We start from the raw sequence: 10,484 nt of genomic DNA, 5'->3' as shown, positions 1-10,484 counted from the left end.
AGGACGCTTTTCTCCCTCTAACCGCTTTCGTCAGAGGAACGGGGGAAGTCACAGTGTTCTTTCTCTCCCTGAGATACACACAATCTGACGTTGCCTCTGAGCTCCGTTGCTGGCAAGGAACTGAAAGTGACATACATTGCTGTGGGGAAACACAGGGCTCTGCTAGGATTTCTCTAGGCAGTGTGTTTTCCCTGGGCCTCACTGTAGCAACACTATCTCGCCTGGGCAACACTGCATGGCACTTCCTCTGCCAGGAGAGAGCTGCTGCTTTGTAGTTTGTGCTGGGAAACCTTGCTTTGGCAAGTGCCAATTGACCGCATTCAGGCAGAAAGAAAAGAGAATAGCAAGAGGCCTTTTCTCCCCGGCTGCTCTGCCAAGCCCTTCCAGCTCAAACTATGTCGTTGCTCCTCTGGAAGGATCCCTGCACCGCGGCCTAGTTTTTCCGAAGAAGCCCTGCGTTTGCACGAGCAAATGAGGAATTCGTGGCAGGAAAGAGGAAGGAAAGAAAGTTTCTCTCCCTCTGCCTGCTTTGCTCAGAGGACTGGATGAAGTCAGGGACTTCTCCCTTTCACTGAGAAACGTGCGGGCTGCTGTTGCCTGGGCGCTCTCTTCTTTGCAAAAGAGTCTGCAGTTCCACGCTTTGAACCGTGGAAAGGTGCCGGGATCTGCTAAGATTTCCCCCGGCGCTTCGTTTGCCCCGGGCCAAAGCGAGCCTTCACAATAGCTGAACGCTAACACTGCATACTCGTTCCACTTCCAGAACCGGGCTACGGCGAGGCAGTTCTCCGGGGGAAAACGGCCCTTCGCGAAGGGCAGATCTGCCGAGCTCCTTGCGGGAAAGCGAAAGCAAAGGACGCTTTTCTCCCTCTAACCGCTTTCGTCAGAGGAACGGGGGAAGTCACAGTGTTCTTTCTCTCCCTGAGATACACACAATCTGACGTTGCCTCTGAGCTCCGTTGCTGGCAAGGAACTGAAAGTGACATACATTGCTGTGGGGAAACACAGGGCTCTGCTAGGATTTCTGTAGGCAGTGTGTTTTCCCTGGGCCTCACTGTAGCAACACTATGTCGCCAGGGCAACACTGCATGGCACTTCCTCTGCCAGGAGAGAGCTGCTGCTTTGTAGTTTGTGCTGCGAAACCTTGCTTTGGCAAGTGCCAATTGACCGCATTCAGGCAGAAAGAAAAGAGAATAGCAAGAGGCCTTTTCTCCCCGGCTGCTCTGCCAAGCCCTTCCAGCTCAAACTATGTCGTTGCTCCTCTGGAAGGATCCCTGCACCGCGGCCTAGTTTTTCCGAAGAAGCCCTGCGTTTGCAAGAGCAAATGAGGAATTCGTGGCAGGAAAGAGGAAGGAAAGAAAGTTTCTCTCCCTCTGCCTGCTTTGCTCAGAGGACTGGATGAAGTCAGGGACTTCTCCCTTTCACTGAGAAACGTGCGGGCTGCTGTTGCCTGGGCGCTCTCTTCTTTGCAAAAGAGTCTGCAGTTCCACGCTTTGAACCGTGGAAAGGCGCCGGGCTCTGCTAAGATTTCCCCCGGCGCTTCGTTTGCCCCGGGCCAAAGCGAGCCTTCACAATAGCTGAACGCTAACACTGCATACTCGTTCCACTTCCAGAACCGGGCTACGGCGAGGCAGTTCTCCGGGGGAAAACGGCCCTTCGCGAAGGGCAGATCTGCCGAGCTCATTGCGGGAAAGCGAAAGCAAAGGACGCTTTCCTCCCTCTAACCGCTTTCGTCAGAGGAACGGGGGAAGTCACAGTGTTCTTTCTCTCCCTGAGATACACACAATCTGACGTTGCCTCTGAGCTCCGTTGCTGGCAAAGAACTGAAAGTGACATACATTCCTGTGGGGAAACACAGGGCTTTGCTAGGATTTCTCTAGGCAGTGTGTTTTCCCTGGGCCTCACTGTAGCAACACGATCTCGCAAGGGCAGAACTGCGTGGGATTTCCTCTGCCAGGAGAGAGCTGCTGCTTTGTAGTTTGTGCTGGGAAACCTTGCTTTGGCAAGTGCGAATTGACCGCATTCAGGCAGAAAGAAAAGAGAATAGCAAGAGGCCTTTTCTCCCCGGCTGCTCTGCCAAGCCCTTCCAGCTCAAACTATGTCGTTGCTCCTCTGGAAGGATCCCTGCACCGCGGCGTAGTTTTTCCGAAGAAGCCCTGCGTTTGCACGAGCAAATGAGGAATTCGTGGCAGGAAAGAGGAAGGAAAGAAAGTTTCTCTCCCTCTGCCTGCTTTGCTCAGAGGACTGGATGAAGTCAGGGACTTCTCCCTTTCACTGAGAAACGTGCGGGCTGCTGTTGCCTGGGCGCTCTCTTCTTTGCAAAAGAGTCTGCAGTTCCACGCTTTGAACCGTGGAAAGGCGCCGGGCTCTGCTAAGATTCCCCCCGGCGCTTCGTTTGCCCCGGGCCAAAGCGAACCTTTACAATAGCTGAACGCTAACACTGCATACTCGTTCCACTTCCAGAACCGGGCTACGGCGAGGCAGTTCTCCGGGGGAAAACGGCCCTTCGCGAAGGGCAGATCTGCCGAGCTCCTTGCGGGAAAGCGAAAGCAAAGGACGCTTTTCTCCCTCTAACCGCTTTCGTCAGAGGAACGGGGGAAGTCACAGTGTTCTTTCTCTCCCTGAGATACACACAATCTGACGTTGCCTCTGAGCTCCGTTGCTGGCAAGGAACTGAAAGTGACATACATTCCTGTGGGGAAACTCAGGGCTCTGCTAGGATTTCTCTAGGCAGTGTGTTTTCCCTGGGCCTCACTGTAGCAACACTATCTCGCCAGGGCAACACTGCATGGCACTTCCTCTGCCAGGAGAGAGCTGCTGCTTTGTAGTTTGTGCTGCGAAACCTTGCTTTGGCAAGTGCCAATTGACCGCATTCAGGCAGAAAGAAAAGAGAATAGCAAGAGGCCTTTTCTCCCCGGCTGCTCTGCCAAGCCCTTCCAGCTCAAACTATGTCGTTGCTCCTCTGGAAGGATCCCTGCACCGCGGCGTAGTTTTTCCGAAGAAGCCCTGCGTTTGCACGAGCAAATGAGGAATTCGTGGCAGGAAAGAGGAAGGAAAGAAAGTTTCTCTCCCTCTGCCTGCTTTGCTCAGAGGACTGGATGAAGTCAGGGACTTCTCCCTTTCACTGTGAAACGTGCGGGCTGCTGTTGCCTGGGCGCTCTCTTCTTTGCAAAAGAGTCTGCAGTTCCACGCTTTGAACCGTGGAAAGGTGCCGGGATCTGCTAAGATTTCCCCCGGCGCTTCGTTTGCCCCGGGCCAAAGCGAGCCTTCACAATAGCTGAACGCTAACACTGCATACTCGTTCCACTTCCAGAACCGGGCTACGGCGAGGCAGTTCTCCGGGGGAAAACGGCCCTTCGCGAAGGGCAGATCTGCCGAGCTCCTTGCGGGAAAGCGAAAGCAAAGGACGCTTTTCTCCCTCTAACCGCTTTCGTCAGAGGAACGGGGGAAGTCACAGTGTTCTTTCTCTCCCTGAGATACACACAATCTGACGTTGCCTCTGAGCTCCGTTGCTGGCAAGGAACTGAAAGTGACATACATTGCTGTGGGGAAACACAGGGCTCTGCTAGGATTTCTATAGGCAGTGTGTTTTCCCTGGGCCTCACTGTAGCAACACTATGTCGCCAGGGCAACACTGCATGGCACTTCCTCTGCCAGGAGAGAGCTGCTGCTTTGTAGTTTGTGCTGCGAAACCTTGCTTTGGCAAGTGCCAATTGACCGCATTCAGGCAGAAAGAAAAGAGAATAGCAAGAGGCCTTTTCTCCCCGGCTGCTCTGCCAAGCCCTTCCAGCTCAAACTATGTCGTTGCTCCTCTGGAAGGATCCCTGCACCGCGGCCTAGTTTTTCCGAAGAAGCCCTGCGTTTGCAAGAGCAAATGAGGAATTCGTGGCAGGAAAGAGGAAGGAAAGAAAGTTTCTCTCCCTCTGCCTGCTTTGCTCAGAGGACTGGATGAAGTCAGGGACTTCTCCCTTTCACTGAGAAACGTGCGGGCTGCTGTTGCCTGGGCGCTCTCTTCTTTGCAAAAGAGTCTGCAGTTCCACGCTTTGAACCGTGGAAAGGCGCCGGGCTCTGCTAAGATTTCCCCCGGCGCTTCGTTTGCCCCGGGCCAAAGCGAGCCTTCACAATAGCTGAACGCTAACACTGCATACTCGTTCCACTTCCAGAACCGGGCTACGGCGAGGCAGTTCTCCGGGGGAAAACGGCCCTTCGCGAAGGGCAGATCTGCCGAGCTCATTGCGGGAAAGCGAAAGCAAAGGACGCTTTCCTCCCTCTAACCGCTTTCGTCAGAGGAACGGGGGAAGTCACAGTGTTCTTTCTCTCCCTGAGATACACACAATCTGACGTTGCCTCTGAGCTCCGTTGCTGGCAAAGAACTGAAAGTGACATACATTCCTGTGGGGAAACACAGGGCTTTGCTAGGATTTCTCTAGGCAGTGTGTTTTCCCTGGGCCTCACTGTAGCAACACGATCTCGCAAGGGCAGAACTGCGTGGGATTTCCTCTGCCAGGAGAGAGCTGCTGCTTTGTAGTTTGTGCTGGGAAACCTTGCTTTGGCAAGTGCGAATTGACCGCATTCAGGCAGAAAGAAAAGAGAATAGCAAGAGGCCTTTTCTCCCCGGCTGCTCTGCCAAGCCCTTCCAGCTCAAACTATGTCGTTGCTCCTCTGGAAGGATCCCTGCACCGCGGCCTAGTTTTTCCGAAGAAGCCCTGCGTTTGCACGAGCAAATGAGGAATTCGTGGCAGGAAAGAGGAAGGAAAGAAAGTTTCTCTCCCTCTGCCTGCTTTGCTCAGAGGACTGGATGAAGTCAGGGACTTCTCCCTTTCACTGAGAAACGTGCGGGCTGCTGTTGCCTGGGCGCTCTCTTCTTTGCAAAAGAGTCTGCAGTTCCACGCTTTGAACCGTGGAAAGGCGCCGGGCTCTGCTAAGATTCCCCCCGGCGCTTCGTTTGCCCCGGGCCAAAGCGAACCTTTACAATAGCTGAACGCTAACACTGCATACTCGTTCCACTTCCAGAACCGGGCTACGGCGAGGCAGTTCTCCGGGGGAAAACGGCCCTTCGCGAAGGGCAGATCTGCCGAGCTCCTTGCGGGAAAGCGAAAGCAAAGGACGCTTTTCTCCCTCTAACCGCTTTCGTCAGAGGAACGGGGGAAGTCACAGTGTTCTTTCTCTCCCTGAGATACACACAATCTGACGTTGCCTCTGAGCTCCGTTGCTGGCAAGGAACTGAAAGTGACATACATTCCTGTGGGGAAACTCAGGGCTCTGCTAGGATTTCTCTAGGCAGTGTGTTTTCCCTGGGCCTCACTGTAGCAACACTATCTCGCCAGGGCAACACTGCATGGCACTTCCTCTGCCAGGAGAGAGCTGCTGCTTTGTAGTTTGTGCTGCGAAACCTTGCTTTGGCAAGTGCCAATTGACCGCATTCAGGCAGAAAGAAAAGAGAATAGCAAGAGGCCTTTTCTCCCCGGCTGCTCTGCCAAGCCCTTCCAGCTCAAACTATGTCGTTGCTCCTCTGGAAGGATCCCTGCACCGCGGCCTAGTTTTTCCGAAGAAGCCCTGCGTTTGCAAGAGCAAATGAGGAATTCGTGGCAGGAAAGAGGAAGGAAAGAAAGTTTCTCTCCCTCTGCCTGCTTTGCTCAGAGGACTGGATGAAGTCAGGGACTTCTCCCTTTCACTGAGAAACGTGCGGGCTGCTGTTGCCTGGGCGCTCTCTTCTTTGCAAAAGAGTCTGCAGTTCCACGCTTTGAACCGTGGAAAGGCGCCGGGCTCTGCTAAGATTTCCCCCGGCGCTTCCTTTGCCCTGGGCCAAAGCGAGCCTTCACAATAGCTGAACGCTAACACTGCATGCTCGTTCCACTTCCAGAACCGGGCTACGGCGAGGCAGTTCTCCGGGGGAAAACGGCCCTTCGCGAAGGGCAGATCTGCCGAGCTCCTTGCGGGAAAGCGAAAGCAAAGGACGCTTTTCTCCCTCTAACCGCTTTCGTCAGAGGAACGGGGGAAGTCACAGTGTTCTTTCTCTCCCTGAGATACACACAATCTGACGTTGCCTCTGAGCTCCGTTGCTGGCAAGGAACTGAAAGTGACATACATTCCTGTGGGGAAACTCAGGGCTCTGCTAGGATTTCTCTAGGCAGTGTGTTTTCCCTGGGCCTCACTGTAGCAACACTATCTCGCCAGGGCAACACTGCATGGCACTTCCTCTGCCAGGAGAGAGCTGCTGCTTTGTAGTTTGTGCTGGGAAACCTTGCTTTGGCAAGTGCGAATTGACCGCATTCAGGCAGAAAGAAAAGAGAATAGCAAGAGGCCTTTTCTCCCCGGCTGCTCTGCCAAGCCCTTCCAGCTCAAACTATGTCGTTGCTCCTCTGGAAGGATCCCTGCACCGCGGCCTAGTTTTTCCGAAGAAGCCCTGCGTTTGCAAGAGCAAATGAGGAATTCGTGGCAGGAAAGAGGAAGGAAAGAAAGTTTCTCTCCCTCTGCCTGCTTTGCTCAGAGGACTGGATGAAGTCAGGGACTTCTCCCTTTCACTGAGAAACGTGCGGGCTGCTGTTGCCTGGGCGCTCTCTTCTTTGCAAAAGAGTCTGCAGTTCCACGCTTTGAACCGTGGAAAGGCGCCGGGCTCTGCTAAGATTCCCCCCGGCGCTTCGTTTGCCCCGGGCCAAAGCGAGCCTTCACAATAGCTGAACGCTAACACTGCATACTCGTTCCACTTCCAGAACCGGGCTACGGCGAGGCAGTTCTCCGGGGGAAAACGGCCCTTCGCGAAGGGCAGATCTGCCGAGCTCCTTGCGGGAAAGCGAAAGCAAAGGACGCTTTTCTCCCTCTAACCGCTTTCGTCAGAGGAACGGGGGAAGTCACAGTGTTCTTTCTCTCCCTGAGATACACACAATCTGACGTTGCCTCTGAGCTCCGTTGCTGGCAAGGAACTGAAAGTGACATACATTGCTGTGGGGAAACACAGGGCTCTGCTAGGATTTCTCTAGGCAGTGTGTTTTCCCTGGGCCTCACTGTAGCAACACTATCTCGCCTGGGCAACACTGCATGGCACTTCCTCTGCCAGGAGAGAGCTGCTGCTTTGTAGTTTGTGCTGGGAAACCTTGCTTTGGCAAGTGCCAATTGACCGCATTCAGGCAGAAAGAAAAGAGAATAGCAAGAGGCCTTTTCTCCCCGGCTGCTCTGCCAAGCCCTTCCAGCTCAAACTATGTCGTTGCTCCTCTGGAAGGATCCCTGCACCGCGGCGTAGTTTTTCCGAAGAAGCCCTGCGTTTGCACGAGCAAATGAGGAATTCGTGGCAGGAAAGAGGAAGGAAAGAAAGTTTCTCTCCCTCTGCCTGCTTTGCTCAGAGGACTGGATGAAGTCAGGGACTTCTCCCTTTCACTGAGAAACGTGCGGGCTGCTGTTGCCTGGGCGCTCTCTTCTTTGCAAAAGAGTCTGCAGTTCCACGCTTTGAACCGTGGAAAGGTGCCGGGATCTGCTAAGATTTCCCCCGGCGCTTCGTTTGCCCCGGGCCAAAGCGAGCCTTCACAATAGCTGAACGCTAACACTGCATACTCGTTCCACTTCCAGAACCGGGCTACGGCGAGGCAGTTCTCCGGGGGAAAACGGCCCTTCGCGAAGGGCAGATCTGCCGAGCTCCTTGCGGGAAAGCGAAAGCAAAGGACGCTTTTCTCCCTCTAACCGCTTTCGTCAGAGGAACGGGGGAAGTCACAGTGTTCTTTCTCTCCCTGAGATACACACAATCTGACGTTGCCTCTGAGCTCCGATGCTGGCAAGGAACTGAAAGTGACATACATTGCTGTGGGGAAACACAGGGCTCTGCTAGGATTTCTGTAGGCAGTGTGTTTTCCCTGGGCCTCACTGTAGCAACACTATGTCGCCAGGGCAACACTGCATGGCACTTCCTCTGCCAGGAGAGAGCTGCTGCTTTGTAGTTTGTGCTGCGAAACCTTGCTTTGGCAAGTGCCAATTGACCGCATTCAGGCAGAAAGAAAAGAGAATAGCAAGAGGCCTTTTCTCCCCGGCTGCTCTGCCAAGCCCTTCCAGCTCAAACTATGTCGTTGCTCCTCTGGAAGGATCCCTGCACCGCGGCCTAGTTTTTCCGAAGAAGCCCTGCGTTTGCAAGAGCAAATGAGGAATTCGTGGCAGGAAAGAGGAAGGAAAGAAAGTTTCTCTCCCTCTGCCTGCTTTGCTCAGAGGACTGGATGAAGTCAGGGACTTCTCCCTTTCACTGAGAAACGTGCGGGCTGCTGTTGCCTGGGCGCTCTCTTCTTTGCAAAAGAGTCTGCAGTTCCACGCTTTGAACCGTGGAAAGGCGCCGGGCTCTGCTAAGATTTCCCGCGGCGCTTCGTTTGCCCCGGGCCAAAGCGAGCCTTCACAATAGCTGAACGCTAACACTGCATACTCGTTCCACTTCCAGAACCGGGCTACGGCGAGGCAGTTCTCCGGGGGAAAACGGCCCTTCGCGAAGGGCAGATCTGCCGAGCTCATTGCGGGAAAGCGAAAGCAAAGGACGCTTTCCTCCCTCTAACCGCTTTCGTCAGAGGAACGGGGGAAGTCACAGTGTTCTTTCTCTCCCTGAGATACACACAATCTGACGTTGCCTCTGAGCTCCGTTGCTGGCAAAGAACTGAAAGTGACATACATTCCTGTGGGGAAACACAGGGCTTTGCTAGGATTTCTCTAGGCAGTGTGTTTTCCCTGGGCCTCACTGTAGCAACACGATCTCGCAAGGGCAGAACTGCGTGGGATTTCCTCTGCCAGGAGAGAGCTGCTGCTTTGTAGTTTGTGCTGGGAAACCTTGCTTTGGCAAGTGCGAATTGACCGCATTCAGGCAGAAAGAAAAGAGAATAGCAAGAGGCCTTTTCTCCCCGGCTGCTCTGCCAAGCCCTTCCAGCTCAAACTATGTCGTTGCTCCTCTGGAAGGATCCCTGCACCGCGGCGTAGTTTTTCCGAAGAAGCCCTGCGTTTGCACGAGCAAATGAGGAATTCGTGGCAGGAAAGAGGAAGGAAAGAAAGTTTCTCTCCCTCTGCCTGCTTTGCTCAGAGGACTGGATGAAGTCAGGGACTTCTCCCTTTCACTGAGAAACGTGCGGGCTGCTGTTGCCTGGGCGCTCTCTTCTTTGCAAAAGAGTCTGCAGTTCCACGCTTTGAACCGTGGAAAGGCGCCGGGCTCTGCTAAGATTCCCCCCGGCGCTTCGTTTGCCCCGGGCCAAAGCGAACCTTTACAATAGCTGAACGCTAACACTGCATACTCGTTCCACTTCCAGAACCGGGCTACGGCGAGGCAGTTCTCCGGGGGAAAACGGCCCTTCGCGAAGGGCAGATCTGCCGAGCTCCTTGCGGGAAAGCGAAAGCAAAGGACGCTTTTCTCCCTCTAACCGCTTTCGTCAGAGGAACGGGGGAAGTCACAGTGTTCTTTCTCTCCCTGAGATACACACAATCTGACGTTGCCTCTGAGCTCCGTTGCTGGCAAGGAACTGAAAGTGACATACATTCCTGTGGGGAAACTCAGGGCTCTGCTAGGATTTCTCTAGGCAGTGTGTTTTCCCTGGGCCTCACTGTAGCAACACTATCTCGCCAGGGCAACACTGCATGGCACTTCCTCTGCCAGGAGAGAGCTGCTGCTTTGTAGTTTGTGCTGCGAAACCTTGCTTTGGCAAGTGCCAATTGACCGCATTCAGGCAGAAAGAAAAGAGAATAGCAAGAGGCCTTTTCTCCCCGGCTGCTCTGCCAAGCCCTTCCAGCTCAAACTATGTCGTTGCTCCTCTGGAAGGATCCCTGCACCGCGGCGTAGTTTTTCCGAAGAAGCCCTGCGTTTGCAAGAGCAAATGAGGAATTCGTGGCAGGAAAGAGGAAGGAAAGAAAGTTTCTCTCCCTCTGCCTGCTTTGCTCAGAGGACTGGATGAAGTCAGGGACTTCTCCCTTTCACTGAGAAACGTGCGGGCTGCTGTTGCCTGGGCGCTCTCTTCTTTGCAAAAGAGTCTGCAGTTCCACGCTTTGAACCGTGGAAAGGCGCCGGGCTCTGCTAAGATTTCCCCCGGCGCTTCGTTTGCCCCGGGCCAAAGCGAGCCTTCACAATAGCTGAACGCTAACACTGCATACTCGTTCCACTTCCAGAACCGGGCTACGGCGAGGCAGTTCTCCGGGGGAAAACGGCCCTTCGCGAAGGGCAGATCTGCCGAGCTCATTGCGGGAAAGCGAAAGCAAAGGACGCTTTCCTCCCTCTAACCGCTTTCGTCAGAGGAACGGGGGAAGTCACAGTGTTCTTTCTCTCCCTGAGATACACACAATCTGACGTTGCCTCTGAGCTCCGTTGCTGGCAAAGAACTGAAAGTGACATACATTCCTGAGGGGAAACACAGGGCTTTGCTAGGATTTCTCTAGGCAGTGTGTTTTCCCTGGGCCTCACTGTAGCAACACGATCTCGCAAGGGCAGAACTGCGTGGGATTTCCTCTGCCAGGAGAGAGCTGCTGCTTTGTAGTTTGTGCTG

The sequence above is a fragment of the Elephas maximus genome, chromosome 20 (assembly GCF_024166365.1).
Source record: "Elephas maximus indicus isolate mEleMax1 chromosome 20, mEleMax1 primary haplotype, whole genome shotgun sequence".
Taxonomy (NCBI): domain Eukaryota; kingdom Metazoa; phylum Chordata; class Mammalia; order Proboscidea; family Elephantidae; genus Elephas; species Elephas maximus.
The sequence above is the reverse complement of the archived record's forward strand: the minus strand, read 5'-3'. Positions refer to the sequence as shown.